Source organism: Triturus cristatus, chromosome 3_1, assembly GCF_964204655.1.
Source record: "Triturus cristatus chromosome 3_1, aTriCri1.1, whole genome shotgun sequence".
Classification (NCBI taxonomy): Eukaryota; Metazoa; Chordata; class Amphibia; order Caudata; family Salamandridae; genus Triturus; species Triturus cristatus.
In genome coordinates, this window is record NC_140583.1 from 27,287,301 (window position 1) to 27,304,894 (window position 17,594).

A 17,594-nucleotide genomic window follows, 5' to 3' on the forward strand; every position below is an offset into this window, starting at 1 on the left:
AATTAGAATAAGGCTCTATCAAGTGCAACAAAGAGTCTAACAAAAATATTCTAGAGGTAGACTGTAAACGGTCTTTTTATAGGAAAACTCACAATAGTAACCAATGGAAATCACACAGTCAGCCTAAGGGGAGCCACAATGCAGAGTTTTGGAACGCTATCGAATGCCACCATCCTCTAATGGATATTAGTGCGCCCTAATGCCACCATCCTAGCACCATCCTCCAATGGATATTAGTGCGCGATAAATGCCACCATCCTAGCACCATCCTCTAATGGATATTAGCGCGCCCTAATGCCACCATCCTAGCACCATCCTCGAATGGATATTAGTGCGCCCTAATGCCACCATCCTAGCACCATCCTCTAATGGATATTAGTGCGCGATAAATGCCACCATCCTAGCACCATCCTCTAATGGATATGAGTGCGCGATAAATGCCACCATCCTAGCACCATCCTCTAATGGATATTAGTGCGCGATAAATGCCACTATCCTAGCACCATCCTCTAATGGATATTAGTGCGCCCTAATGCCACCATCTTAGCACCATCCTCTAATGGATATGAGTGCGCGATAAATGCCACCATCCTAGCACCATCCTCTAATGGATATTAGTGCGCGATAAATTTCACCATCCTAGCACCATCCTCTAATGGATATTAGTGCGCGATAAATGCCACTATCCTAGCACCATCCTCTAATGGATATTAGTGCGCCCTAATGCCACCATCCTAGCACCATCCTCTAATGGATATTAGTGCGCGATAAATGCCACCATCCTAGCACCATCCTCTAATGGATATTAGTGCGCGATAAATGCCACCATCCTAGCACCATCCTCTAATGGATATTAGTGCGCGATAAATGCCACCATCCTTGCACCATCCTCTAATGGATATTAGTGCGCGATAAATGCCACTATCCTAGCACCATCCTCTAATGGATATTAGTGCACCCTAATGCCACCATCTTAGCACCATCCTCTAATGGATATGAGTGCGCGATAAATGCCACCATCCTAGCACCATCCTCTAATGGATATTAGTGCGCGATAAATGCCACCATCCTAGCACCCTCCTCTAATGGATATTAGTGCGCCCTAATGCCACCATCCTAGCACCATCCTCTAATGGATATTAGTGCGCGATAAATGCCACCATCCTAGCACCATCCTCTAATGGATATGAGTGCGCCCTAATGCCACCATCCTAGCACCATCCTCTAATGGATATTATTGCACGATAAATGCCACCATCCTAGCACCATCCTCTAATGGATATTAGTGCGCGATAAATGCCACCATCCTAGTACCCTCCTCTAATGGATATTAGTGCGCGATAAATGCCACTATCCTAGCACCATCCTCTAATGGATATGAGTGCGCCCTAATGCCACCATCCTAGCACCATCCTCTAATGGATATTAGTGCGCGATAAATGCCACCATCTTAGCACCATCCTCTAATGGATATTAGTGCGCGATAAATGCCACCATCCTAGCACCATCCTCTAATGGATATTAGTGCGCGATAAATGCCACCATCCTAGCACCATCCTCTAATGGATATTAGTGCGCGATAAATGCCACCATCCTAGCACCATCCTCTAATGGATATTAGTGCGCGATAAATGCCACCATCCCAGCACCATCCTCTAATGGATATTAGTGCGCGATAAATGCCACCATCCTAGCACCATCCTCTAATGGATATTAGTGCGCGATAAATGCCACCATCCCAGCACCATCCTCTAATGGATATTAGTGCGCGATAAATGCCACTATCCCAGCACCATCCTCTAATGGATATTAGTGCGCGATAAATGCCACCATCCTAGCACCATCCTCTAATGGATATTAGTGCGCGATAAATGCCACCATCCCAGCACCATCCTCTAATGGATATTAGTGCGCGATAAATGCCACTATCCCAGCACCATCCTCTAATAGATATTAGTGCGCGATAAATGCCACCATCCTAGTACCATCCTCTAATGGATATTAGTGCGCCCTAATGCCACCATCCTAGCACCATCCTCTAATGGATATTAGTGCGCGATAAATGCCACTATCCTAGCACCATCCTCTAATGGATATTAGTGCGCGATAAATGCCACTATCCTAGCACCATCCTCTAATGGATATGAGTGCGCCCTAATGCCACCATCCTAGCACCATCCTCTAATGGATATTAGTGCGCGATAAATGCCACCATCTTAGCACCATCCTCTAATGGATATTAGTGCGCGATAAATGCCACCATCCTAGCACCATCCTCTAATGGATATTAGTGCGCGATAAATGCCACCATCCTAGCACCATCCTCTAATGGATATTAGTGCGCGATAAATGCCACCATCCCAGCACCATCCTCTAATGGAAATTAGTGCGCGATAAATGCCACCATCCTAGCACCATCCTCTAATGGATATTAGTGCGCGATAAATGCCACCATCCCAGCACCATCCTCTAATGGATATTAGTGCGCGATAAATGCCACCATCCTAGCACCATCCTCTAATGGATATTAGTGCGCGATAAATGCCACCATCCCAGCACCATCCTCTAATGGATATTAGTGCGCGATAAATGCCACTATCCTAGCACCATCCTCTAATGGATATTAGTGCGCGATAAATTCCACCATCCTAGCACCATCCTCTAATGGATATTAGTGCGCGATAAATGCCACCATCCTAGCACCATCCTCTAATGGATATGAGTGCGCCCTAATGCCACCATCCTAGCACCCTCCTCTAATGGATATTAGTGCGCCCTAATGCCACCATCCTAGCACCATCCTCTAATGGATATTAGTGCGCGATAAATGCCACCATCTTAGCACCATCCTCTAATGGATATTAGTGCGCGATAAATGCCACCATCCTAGCACCATCCTCTAATGGATATTAGTGCGCGATAAATGCCACCATCCTAGCACCATCCTCTAATGGATATTAGTGCGCGATAAATGCCACCATCCTAGCACCATCCTCTAATGGATATTAGTGCGCGATAAATGCCACCATCCTAGCACCATCCTCTAATGGATATTAGTGCGCGATAAATGCCACCATCCCAGCACCATCCTCTAATGGATATTAGTGCGCGATAAATGCCACTATCCCAGCACCATCCTCTAATGGATATTAGTGCGCGATAAATGCCACCATCCTAGCACCATCCTCTAATGGATATTAGTGCGCGATAAATGCCACCATCCCAGCACCATCCTCTAATGGATATTAGTGCGCGATAAATGCCACTATCCCAGCACCATCCTCTAATAGATATTAGTGCGCGATAAATGCCACCATCCTAGTACCATCCTCTAATGGATATTAGTGCGCCCTAATGCCACCATCCTAGCACCATCCTCTAATGGATATTAGTGCGCGATAAATGCCACTATCCTAGCACCATCCTCTAATGGATATTAGTGCGCGATAAATGCCACTATCCTAGCACCATCCTCTAATGGATATGAGTGCGCCCTAATGCCACCATCCTAGCACCATCCTCTAATGGATATTAGTGCGCGATAAATGCCACCATCTTAGCACCATCCTCTAATGGATATTAGTGCGCGATAAATGCCACCATCCTAGCACCATCCTCTAATGGATATTAGTGCGCGATAAATGCCACCATCCTAGCACCATCCTCTAATGGATATTAGTGCGCGATAAATGCCACCATCCCAGCACCATCCTCTAATGGAAATTAGTGCGCGATAAATGCCACCATCCTAGCACCATCCTCTAATGGATATTAGTGCGCGATAAATGCCACCATCCCAGCACCATCCTCTAATGGATATTAGTGCGCGATAAATGCCACCATCCTAGCACCATCCTCTAATGGATATTAGTGCGCGATAAATGCCACCATCCCAGCACCATCCTCTAATGGATATTAGTGCGCGATAAATGCCACTATCCTAGCACCATCCTCTAATGGATATTAGTGCGCGATAAATTCCACCATCCTAGCACCATCCTCTAATGGATATTAGTGCGCGATAAATGCCACCATCCTAGCACCATCCTCTAATGGATATGAGTGCGCCCTAATGCCACCATCCTAGCACCCTCCTCTAATGGATATTAGTGCGCCCTAATGCCACCATCCTAGCACCATCCTCTAATGGATATTAGTGCGCGATAAATGCCACCATCTTAGCACCATCCTCTAATGGATATTAGTGCGCGATAAATGCCACCATCCTAGCACCATCCTCTAATGGATATTAGTGCGCGATAAATGCCACCATCCTAGCACCATCCTCTAATGGATATTAGTGCGCGATAAATGCCACCATCCTAGCACCATCCTCTAATGGATATTAGTGCGCGATAAATGCCACCATCCTAGCACCATCCTCTAATGGATATTAGTGCGCGATAAATGCCACCATCCTTGCACCATCCTCTAATGGATATTAGTGCGCGATAAATGCCACTATCCTAGCACCATCCTCTAATGGATATTAGTGCACCCTAATGCCACCATCTTAGCACCATCCTCTAATGGATATGAGTGCGCGATAAATGCCACCATCCTAGCACCATCCTCTAATGGATATTAGTGCGCGATAAATGCCACCATCCTAGCACCCTCCTCTAATGGATATTAGTGCGCCCTAATGCCACCATCCTAGCACCATCCTCTAATGGATATTAGTGCGCGATAAATGCCACCATCCTAGCACCATCCTCTAATGGATATGAGTGCGCCCTAATGCCACCATCCTAGCACCATCCTCTAATGGATATTATTGCACGATAAATGCCACCATCCTAGCACCATCCTCTAATGGATATTAGTGCGCGATAAATGCCACCATCCTAGTACCCTCCTCTAATGGATATTAGTGCGCGATAAATGCCACTATCCTAGCACCATCCTCTAATGGATATGAGTGCGCCCTAATGCCACCATCCTAGCACCATCCTCTAATGGATATTAGTGCGCGATAAATGCCACCATCTTAGCACCATCCTCTAATGGATATTAGTGCGCGATAAATGCCACCATCCTAGCACCATCCTCTAATGGATATTAGTGCGCGATAAATGCCACCATCCTAGCACCATCCTCTAATGGATATTAGTGCGCGATAAATGCCACCATCCTAGCACCATCCTCTAATGGATATTAGTGCGCGATAAATGCCACCATCCCAGCACCATCCTCTAATGGATATTAGTGCGCGATAAATGCCACCATCCTAGCACCATCCTCTAATGGATATTAGTGCGCGATAAATGCCACCATCCCAGCACCATCCTCTAATGGATATTAGTGCGCGATAAATGCCACTATCCCAGCACCATCCTCTAATGGATATTAGTGCGCGATAAATGCCACCATCCTAGCACCATCCTCTAATGGATATTAGTGCGCGATAAATGCCACCATCCCAGCACCATCCTCTAATGGATATTAGTGCGCGATAAATGCCACTATCCCAGCACCATCCTCTAATAGATATTAGTGCGCGATAAATGCCACCATCCTAGTACCATCCTCTAATGGATATTAGTGCGCCCTAATGCCACCATCCTAGCACCATCCTCTAATGGATATTAGTGCGCGATAAATGCCACTATCCTAGCACCATCCTCTAATGGATATTAGTGCGCGATAAATGCCACTATCCTAGCACCATCCTCTAATGGATATGAGTGCGCCCTAATGCCACCATCCTAGCACCATCCTCTAATGGATATTAGTGCGCGATAAATGCCACCATCTTAGCACCATCCTCTAATGGATATTAGTGCGCGATAAATGCCACCATCCTAGCACCATCCTCTAATGGATATTAGTGCGCGATAAATGCCACCATCCTAGCACCATCCTCTAATGGATATTAGTGCGCGATAAATGCCACCATCCCAGCACCATCCTCTAATGGAAATTAGTGCGCGATAAATGCCACCATCCTAGCACCATCCTCTAATGGATATTAGTGCGCGATAAATGCCACCATCCCAGCACCATCCTCTAATGGATATTAGTGCGCGATAAATGCCACCATCCTAGCACCATCCTCTAATGGATATTAGTGCGCGATAAATGCCACCATCCCAGCACCATCCTCTAATGGATATTAGTGCGCGATAAATGCCACTATCCTAGCACCATCCTCTAATGGATATTAGTGCGCGATAAATTCCACCATCCTAGCACCATCCTCTAATGGATATTAGTGCGCGATAAATGCCACCATCCTAGCACCATCCTCTAATGGATATGAGTGCGCCCTAATGCCACCATCCTAGCACCCTCCTCTAATGGATATTAGTGCGCCCTAATGCCACCATCCTAGCACCATCCTCTAATGGATATTAGTGCGCGATAAATGCCACCATCTTAGCACCATCCTCTAATGGATATTAGTGCGCGATAAATGCCACCATCCTAGCACCATCCTCTAATGGATATTAGTGCGCGATAAATGCCACCATCCTAGCACCATCCTCTAATGGATATTAGTGCGCGATAAATGCCACCATCCCAGCACCATCCTCTAATGGAAATTAGTGCGCGATAAATGCCACCATCCTAGCACCATCCTCTAATGGATATTAGTGCGCGATAAATGCCACCATCCCAGCACCATCCTCTAATGGATATTAGTGCGCGATAAATGCCACCATCCTAGCACCATCCTCTAATGGATATTAGTGCGCGATAAATGCCACCATCCCAGCACCATCCTCTAATGGATATTAGTGCGCGATAAATGCCACTATCCTAGCACCATCCTCTAATGGATATTAGTGCGCGATAAATTCCACCATCCTAGCACCATCCTCTAATGGATATTAGTGCGCGATAAATGCCACCATCCTAGCACCATCCTCTAATGGATATGAGTGCGCCCTAATGCCACCATCCTAGCACCCTCCTCTAATGGATATTAGTGCGCCCTAATGCCACCATCCTAGCACCATCCTCTAATGGATATTAGTGCGCCCTATTCTGCCCTCATTTCATTGGATGTGACAAATCTAGTTGCACAAAACGATAACAGGCTCATGGAAGCGATGGGCTCGGTGCTTGAGCAGAAGGAGACCGTATAATGTTGGGAGTTGTCAGCTTCCTTTGAGGCTCACCAAGGGCAGCATGCCTCCACAAAGCGGTAGTGCGACTTTTGAATGTGTGCCCTGCCAGAATGAGAAATGAAAACATGGCTGCATTCAATCCAAGATGGGGCCAGGGTTTAGTGTACAGAGTACACTAAATACAAGTTTGAGAGGTACAGTGTTTCCATATGAGTTCAAGAATGCTGATAACCTCACGCACTGGTGCACCTTCGGCTGCCGCGTGCCAACGCACACACCCTGGCACCGTAATCAGAAAGTGCGTGTGTGTGATCTCCAGCATAGGTTTTATACTAGAAGAGGACTCTTCCAGCACAATATGCTTTAACAAACTTTAATATTGGACCCCTTTGTGTGTGCGCAGTGCGATGCGGCGCACATGAAAAGTTCGAAAAGTTTGGAGAAAATGAATCTTTTCTCCAGGTTTACACCTGACTGGAGAAGGTGTCATTTTTTGATGCAAATCCATTCGTGCCAAAGTTAGCAGATGGGGACTAGCATCAGAGTCCATGAGCGAGTGCTTTGCACCCTCCATGTACCACCCGTGGTGCGCCCCCTTGACGCATGGTGCTTCTTTCATTTACTTCACGGCTGCTTTCAACGCAATTCAGGATTTGCGCTGGAAAGTAAATCCCAAAACAAAACAGCAGGTTTGAATCGTGTTTGTGATGAAACCATGAAAAAGTGTAAGTTAATCAGCCCCATAAAGCTCAGCATTGGAAACATAACAGAATGCTTGGGGTGTGGGTTTACACCAACACAAATGTGTTACTTCTCAATGGAAACTTTTCATTGGCAACCTTACAATATTGAAAGATTAAGGAAAAAACAAAGCCCTAAATCTATGCCTTGCAGTTCATATCTCACTTTGCTAAATTAGAAGGCTTGCAACTTATGAACTCCAAGTAACAAAGGGATATCTATTATAAAAGCTGTAACCCACTGAGCTATCTACATAAAATACACACCTGTGATCTGCATGTTACACATTGTGCTCTGCAGTGGAAACCTTACATCTCTCTGCTTCTTTATTATGAGTCAAAGCTGTGACTAGATACATCACACATCTCTCCATCACCTGCATTGACCAGCAGAGTTATCATACGGTAGTTATTATCCCCTGAAAATACTGGGAACACAAAGATCGCTGGAAGCTGTGCTTATCTCGCCTGAGCCTCCAACAAATGAGGCCACCTTTAGTCTGGTGCCCTGTGCGGCGGCACTTCTCTCACCGCCCTAATGCTGGCACTGCAGCCAGCCAAAAGGTGGAGGCAAAAAGAGGGTAGCCAAATCATCATTATGCTGACCTTGGAGTTGACCCTCCTTCTTTGATGTTGCTTTATGTGGTGATGTCAGTAAAACAGCCCTATAAATTGCTTTAATGCCAGGCTCCTGTTTCACTGACCAAGTCCTGTCCCTCTTGAAGGGCTTAAGAGAGGTTATCTGATAACAATGTTTTTCTAAAGGTTGTCATAAATTATTTTAAAACACGTGGGGCATATCACCAAGCGGCAGCGATAATTATCGCTGGCCGCGTGTAGCGTGTGAAATCCTAACGCCGTCAATCGCCGGATTCTATCGCCCGGTTAGTGCACTATCAGCAATGCGCATCGCCGAGGCGATAGTAATCTAGGCAATAGCGGCGATAAGCGGCAACATCGCAGGATTACCTGCGATAAAAAAACAGTTAGATAAAAACATTGCTGATAGGGAGATGTGGACTCAGCATAATAATCCACCTCTCTGATAAACATAGCCAAGTCAGACAATTAGCAGGCATAAGAAACCTGCGATATAGCCGGTTAGCGCTAGTTTAAATGTCGATAGGCCGGGTAGCGATTTCCTTGCTGATAGGGAGAACCTCTGTTAGCGATTAATTTCGCTGTATTTCACACAGGAACGCCTACCTCGCATCTCATTAGTGAAAAGATAATGGGCGCTACAGCATGGATTCACGCATTAGCGTGTCCATGCTGATAGGGCGTTAAAATTATCGCCGCTTTTCGACCGAAAACGGACGCAAAAGCGGAGATAATTTTAACGCCGGTCCTTGATGATATGCCCCAGGTTTCTATATATACTGACTTTTTTTTTTTAAGTTTGAGTTTATTAAGCAATGACAAAAATTAGCTATAGAAGAAAAAGAGAAAAAACAATACATCTAGAATACAATCATCGCAGATAACAAGCTATCTGTATATTGAAGGGAAAAGGAGGGGGAGGAGGTAGGGAGGGGAAGAAAACAGGGAAAGGAAAATCCATTGGAATATTATAACCGTAAAATAGAAGATGACACAAGAAAAATATCACTGTAAGCATAAAGAACAATTCAAGATAAAAAAGAAATCATACTATGACAGGAAATGTAACAAAAAGGAGCATAAAACAGGATCATAGTTTACAACAAAGGAATTATGGCGGTGTCCGAACTTCGTCGGACATATTAACTGGAGGAGCAACAGTAGAGGCAATGCATGTTAGATATGTAGAAAGAGGGAGCCATAAAAGATCCCTTTCAATAGATAAAGAAACGGGAGAGACATGGTTAGTGTCAAGTCTGTGGTGAAAACACACAGCATTCCACCATGGTCTAAAAGTAACTTTACCAACTTTTTTCCAATTGGAAGTTATTAAATGAAGGGCGATTGCTAATAATAAATCTATCAGTTTAAAGTTAGAAGGAGTTTGGGGCCAGAAAGGTGACAAGGAGCCTAAGAAAAGATTAGCGAGGGAGAATGATATATTGGTGTGAAATATTTTATTAATTTGGGACCATACTAAGTTCCAAAAGTGAGAAATGGGAGGACATTCAAAGAGCATGTGTTTTAAATCAGCGTGTGTACAGGAACAAGACCAGCAGATGGGGAAAAATTTGTGGAAAAAGAGGCTAATTTTGCAGGGGTAAATAAAAGACGTTGATAAACAAAAAAAAGGGTTTGAGAAGTAGTAACAGCTCTAGAAGTTTTGTGAATTTTAAGCCATAACTTATCCCAGAGCAGTATTGGCCAACAATCCATTAAGTCTTTTTCCCAAGCCAATTCAGCCTTTGTTTTGTTCCTATCAGAGGAAAAAAATAGATACTTATATCAACAGGAGGCTGAAGGTGAAGTGGATAATAAAGGAAAGATAATAGAACATCTGGAAGAAGGAGAGGAAGTCGACAGTAAAGTGAGAAGATATTGGGAAAGGGCGGAGAATAATAGGTCATATTGAGCTTTACAAGAAGATGGTAAAGAAAATGTTATTTGGAGATCAGAAAAGGATAAAGGGGTATTATTAAGTAAAAGTTGCGACATCCAAAGCAATCCCTTGAGTCTCCAGTATTTCCAATAAAACGTGTGATTCTTAATTCGTAATAATTTATTATGCCAAATGGGTTGTTGATCTAATGAGGAAAAGGAAGGATATGAGGAGGGTAAAAGAGGGGAGAGAGTTTTACATGTGTGGGAAATAACTGGATGATGAAGGGAGGAGATATTATTGGTAAAAGCAAGTGATTCTTTAAAGTTAAAAGGAGAGACAAAGTTCATCTCTAGAGATATCCAAATAGGATGATGAATACAATGGTCGGGGGAAAGTCAACAAGATGATTGTTTTAGAGAAAACACATAATGATATGACTTGAAGTCAGGGAACTTAAGCCCACTAGAAGTTTTGTCTGCTTTCAAAGTAGATAGTGCTATCTGGGGAGATTTGTTTTTCCAGAGGAATCTTGTTAGAAGAGAATCAGTTTTGTTAAAATAAAATCCAGGAATATGTATCATGGAAAGAATGTACAAAATTAAAGGAGAAAGAATCATCTTGATGGAATCTAAACGTCCCCACCAAGAAAGAAAAAGTGGATGCCAGCGATCAATGGAATCAATTAGAATTTTAAGAATAGAGTCAAAATTTAGCTTTAGTGTATCTGGAATGTTTGAGGAAAACCAGAGGCCCAAATATTTTATCTTAGAGGGTTGCCAAGAAAAACCAGTAGCATTGAAGTCATGTTTGAGGCAAAGTACATTAAGAGGAAGGATTTCACATTTGTCCGAGTTAAGGCGGTAGCCGGATATTTGAGAGAAACTATCAACTTGGGAAAGAAAAGAAGGAATAGACGAGGAGGGACTGGAACAGTATAGAAGAATGTCATCCGCATACACGGACATTTTGACATTTGAAGTGTAAAGCTGAAAACCAGTAAACTGAGTATCTTGCCTAGGTTCTAATGCTACTATGAATAAAAGAGGAGACAAGGGACAGCCTTGACGTACTCCCCTAAAAAGAGGAAAGTAGTCTGAGATTTTGTCATTAACAAAAATAGAAGCTGTAGGACCTGAATATAATAAAGAAATGAGAGATATTAATTTTGGAGGGAGCCCTATCCATTTTAGAGCCTGAAACATAAAGTCCCATCCAATCCTGTCGAAAGATTCTTCAGCGTCTAATGCTATAGCTGCAATGGGATAATCAAGAAAACGAGCTTTACTAAGAATGTTAAAAAAGACTCTGGAATTATCAGAAGACAATCTACCTTTTACAAATCGGACTGTTCAGGACCAATAAGGTTAGGTAAAATGGGATCAATACGGAGAGCACGAATTTTCGCAAAGATTTTATAGTCTAGGTTAACTAAGGAGATTGGACGGTAATTTTTGCAGAGAGAGGGATTTTTATTTTCTTTGGGTATTAAACAAATCATAGCTTCTTGGAAAGTTCCAGACGAATAGCCATCTGTGATAAACGATTTAAAGAGTAATAAAAGATTTGGGAGAAGTAGGTTAGCAAAATGCTAATAAAATTCGATAGTAAAACCATCTGGGCCCGGGGCTTTCCTTCTTTTTAATACGGAAACTGCACGCGTAATTTCGGATAGAGTGATATCGGTTTCCAAAGAGGCAAAATCAGTATTGTGGGAAAGGGGGGGTTTCAATAGACTGCAAATAAGAAGATATAGTATTTAAGGATGGGTGTTGTTCAGGGGTATATAAATTCTTGTAAAAGGAAACAAACTCGTCCAGAATACCTTTCTCTTAAAAAAGAGAAGTGCCGGTATTACTAAGTAAAGATTCTATTCTAGTCCGTTCACTTCTTATTTTCAGATAATTGGCTAGAAATGTTCCCATTTTATTTTGGCCCCCATAATAACGGGAACTACTTTTTAAAAGATTAGAGGAAGCAGTTTCAGTAGATATTTTATTAAAAGTAAATTTTGCGTCAATAAGATTTTTTAACGAAGATTCAGAATTCTAATGATAGTGAACATATTCAAGTTGCTTAATTTTTGCAAGTAGTTGTGCATTTTGGGCGTCAAAAGATTTCTTCTTTTAAGAGACCAAATTTATAATAAAACCTCTGGCAGCAGCTTTGAAGGAATCCCAGATCATTACAGGAGAAGAGTATGGAGTAGAATTGAGAGAAAAGAACTCAGAAGCAAAAGAAGTGAATTGGTTTGAAAAATTAGGATCAGATAATAACGTATTATTAAAGTGCCATCTACCCACAGAAGGAGTATAAGGTAATAACTCAAAATCAACAAATACTGGGGCATGGTCTGATATCAAAATAGAGACAATTTCAGAGTGGGAGAAATGTTGAGAAAGGGATTTACTAAAAAAGAGGTAGTCAATTTGGGATTGAGAGTGGTGTGGAGGGGAATAAAAACTATATTCTCGAGTATCTGGATTACAAAGCCTCCAAATATCAACTAAAGCTTTACGGCGTATGGTAGACGTAAATTGTGAGTGCATCTTGGTTTTTGAGAATTTAACAGGAGAATGTCTGTCCAATATGTGGTCAAAAACTTGATTACAATCACCGCCATAAACAATATATTCATCATCAAACAAAAGAAGCTTATCAGATATATGGGTCCAAAACACATTGTTAATCTGAACTGGTGCATCAACATTAAAAAGAACTAAAGGTATCTGATTAATGAGGAGCTTAACAACTACCCAGCGACCCTCTGAGTCTGAGTCTTGATGAACAACTGAAATCTGATATTTCTTATGACAAAGAATTGAGACACCACTCTTCTCACCTAGAGCTGGGGAAGAAAAAACATTACCCACCCAACAGCGTTTCAATTTGGACGCTTCAGCATCAGATAAGTGGGTTTCTTGAATCAATGCAATATCAGTATTTACTCTAGCCAGATGTGTTAATACTGTGTCTTTTTCTAGGGTTATTTACTCCTTTAACGTTCCATGTAATAACTCTGAATGTTACCAATAAACTTTAATATGAACAGTTATTTTGCAAACAGTAAAAAATTCTAAATTACTATTAAAAAATTGAAAAAAGATAGATAAATAAAGAGTAAGATGTATTTTGAGAATTAAAAAGAGGAAGGGGAAGGAAGTGAAAAAACTATCATTGAATATAAGAATTAAAAAGAGAGAATAATAAGAAAGGAGAAGGAAGGAAATGAGAAGAGAATGAAGGAAGAAGGGAGAAACAAAACAAGGAACATACACACAATACAAATCAAACAAGGGCTGGTAGAGAAAAAAACCAAAAAGACATACCACAAAAAGACAATGAAGATGGGGACGGTGGAGCCACATAAGGGAGGACGTTGGACGGGATACTCGAGGAGAGAGCGGAACGGGGAGCAGCTTCCAGGAAGAAAGCGAAGGGAACATAGATTAAGGGACCACAGAACAGCACCTGGGAGAAGGAAAAAGAGAATATTAACTGAAGGACTCTGAAGAACCAGAACCTTTTGGACCTGGCGGCGCAGGGTACGCCCTATGTCTTCGGAGTTCACCTGCTTCACTACACAGAGACACGGGACACTCTGTCGGCGTTAGAAGATCAGATTTATTTAGCTGCAGCTAGTACAGTGATCCTAGAAGTTCACAAAGTAGGTTCTCAGGAGACTGCCACTTCACTCTATGGCGCATCAGATTAAATACTATACAATACACAATTATTAACGAGACACACTCCCAAAGCATATAAGAAAGAGCCAATAAGGAAAGTTGGAAAACAGAGCGGAACCAATAGGAAAGGTTCGAAAACAGAAATATCAGATGACTCGAAGAGACCTCTCCTCCAACAGTGTTTGTCACCCCACCCTCAAGCTGATAGATTAACAGATTCATAACTAACTTGCAGGTGGAGAGATACGTTTGTGTGTATTGGAGGACAGTCGTGAAACAACAGAATGCTAGCAGGAGACAGTGAAGGCCAGTCGATAAGATAAAGTCAGGAAAGAATAGTGTGAGCCAACAGATAGTTGAAACAGGGATTAGAGAAGCCAGACAGGGATTAGTGTATTCTGCTAGTTCTAACACCAGCTTCGCAAATAGAGGCCGAGGGCGTATTTTTGACACCAGGCTGCAGAAAAAGCAGAATAGACTTTGTTCGCCGGGCTGCCTGAGTGATGGCAACACAAAATGGCGGCGAGTCACAAAATGGCGGGTTGATTCGATCGTGATCGAAAATCGAAGTTCCTCAGACCCTCCTTTTGCCAGAACTCAGGCAAGATAGACTCACGATAATCTGAGTCCACATCAATAGCCATGAGGTCATCGAGCTATTGCTGTAACATCATTCTTATATTTTCTGTTACTTGCGGCTTGGGTTTTGGGATGCATATGGTGGCACAAAGATCACAGATAGCGGGACCACAGTGCATGCAAAGGCAACAGGAAAATATAATGGTCAGGATTATACCAAGGAACGTCAATGCTTTCCAACCCCATTTGGACAGTAGTCCCCAAAACCATTCCGTTAAAGACCAATCTCCTTCGTCTTGATGAATAGACTCGGAAATTATGTGCAACTTGGAGATAGCTTGGTATACTGTCGGAGCGTCATTAGGAATGAAAATACAACAACTTGACCCGATCAATTTGCATACTCCACCACGATCGGCAAGAACAAAGTCTAAGGCAATTCGATTTTGTAAGGTCATAAGACGATCAGCCTGTAGTTCTGCCGTGATGTTACTTAAGGCTCCTACAGTGATGTTTATTGTAGTATCTACGACACGGATCAATTGCCTTATATTTCTGCTGTTAGCCATTGGACCCCAGAAGGGAAGAAAACCTTTAAGGAAATCTCCTCCCTCTTGTCCTGCTGTGTCCTTTGAATCAATAATCCCTCTGCCGTATCGGGTTTGGTGATGATTTGCGGAAGCAGTGTAAGTAGGGGGAAGAAGCAAGGCTATATCACAAGTGCCAGAGAAACCCGTTGGTAACCAAGTATAAGCTCTGTTGTAGCAGATGAAATAGGTGCCTTGAGAAGGCACTAAAGGAGGCGAGTTCTGAGAGGAATAAACGTACGTGTAGGAGCAGTTATTCTTTTGTGTAGTGTCAGAAGTGCGATCGTTTATCTGTAAGCAGAAGTTGCCCTGATGTGGTATAGTCCAAATTGGTGAAGACTGTCTCTTTCCTACCTTAGTACTGAGACTAGACATATATTGTGTGACGTTCCAATTAGTGTATGCCTTTCTTTCGTCGATGGAGATTTTGCTGTTTTCCATGATTTTAGCCATAACTACCATACCCTTAATCAAAAAACTATGACTAAAATCCGGGTTTAATTAATTTGTGCATTAACTGATCGTCTGAATTTGCTTTGATAAGCGTTGGAGAAGATGACGAAGTAAGCCCAAGCAGAACCTTCGTAAGAGAAAGGAAGAACTAGGTAGGGCATTCCTTTCTCTGTGGTGTGGGCATAAGACCACACACCCAACAATCAGTTGTATTAACCACTAATTGGTGCTGATGTAATAGTTGGATAAAAGAATTGTTATAATACTCAGTTCTTCTAACGAGTTCATGTGAAGGAAGAGTATGGAAGAGGTGTGGAGAGATAGTAGAAGAAGACAAAGAAGAAGAAGAAGAAAGGGAGGCATCTTTTGGCTGCAAAGCATAAATTATCCAACCAATAATCGCCAAAGCAATACATAATGATATAGAAACACATAAAGTTATACTAAAACGACTGTACATTATTTTATAGGATGCTTTCTTCATTTCATCTCTTCTTTCTTTATTACTTAGAGTAGTTTCCATCTTACTAATGGATGCTCACGGCAATCTTCCTCAATCACTGAAGTCACGATGCTCTACCGTCCTATGACACTGAAGATCCTGCAGACCTATTGTCACTTGTGAGACCGGCCTCGTGGCGTGGGCCCTCCCGACCAGCAAGCCACCCTGCAACCGCACCGATCCACGATGTCACAGACTTCCGGCCACCCCGGCCCAACATCCCGCTGGCCGGCCAGACCCCAACACGCATGCCCGGCCGAGGGAGAGAGGAACCCCCCAGGCCAGACCGAGAGGCGCCGACCCTGTCACACCTCTGGTCTCTTCCCCGAGGACGGTTTCGATCGACCACCAGGCCCCCGGTGAGCGGCCGCCTCGCCTGCTGGGTGTCTGGAGTCCCTCCCGGACCCACCTGAACAGATCAAAGGGCCGTGCGACAGGAAGCCTGACACACCGCCCCCAGGCACCAAGACCCCTCTCGGCGAGGACTCCGGACTTCAAAGAGGAGGGGAAGTATAACAAGGGGTGCGGAAGGGACGGGAGGCAGAGAAGACCTGGACTGACGAGAGCCTGCTGACCTGGTCGCGGCTCGATCGCTCCCCGAACCGAAGAACGCTACCCGAACTCTGAACCATCTGAGCCCTGCTGAAGCTGTCGCGGCTCCCCGAACTCTGAACCATCTGAGCCCTGCTGACGCTGTCGCGGCTCCCCGAACTCTGAACCATCTGAGCCCTGCTGACGCTGTCGCGGCTCCCCGAACTCTGAACCATCTGAGCCCTGCTGACGCTGTCGCGGCTCCCCGAACTCTGAACCATCTGAGCCCTGCTGACGCTGTCGCGGCTCCCCGAACTACGAACCTCCTGTGCCTGCTGAGTGACTCGTGGCACCCTCCTCCAAGAGAATCGGCAGAGATTGCCGAGAGAAGCAACATCCCCTCAGCTCGAGGATTGAGAGCTGTGCGCGGGATACTCCGCAGAGACACTGACTTAAAGACTGTCCCGCTACCCCCATACCCCCATCACGAGATCGCCGCCGCTTGTGGCACTAATTCTATATCTGCCTTCCGGATCATAAAGATCCCTTACAACTAACGATAAAGTATATTGTCTTACGAAGAACTACTGTGTGGTGTCCCTCTATCAGGAGAGTGTAAGCGCAGCGTGTGCGATCCTAGGTACGAGACCCTTCCAGGAAGGGCCTTCCCGCTCTTGCTCGGCCTAACTCTGGGAAAGGTGGGTCCCCGGGTGGTCAGGAACGCACTCCGCAGCCTCCCCGGTGAACGCCTTCCAACATCACTACTCAGGTCGTGACCTAGACTCCTACCGTGACCCTGCAACCGAAACAGAATACTACACAAGGGAGAAGAAAGTCTTAAATGTTCTTGGGTCTGGGCCTGAGATTGTAATGTTCTTTCCCCGGAACACTCTGATTTTGAAACAATGTTTGTGGTTCAGTCGTATCCAAGCGACGATGCGATGGAATTGCTCCCTGTAAAATG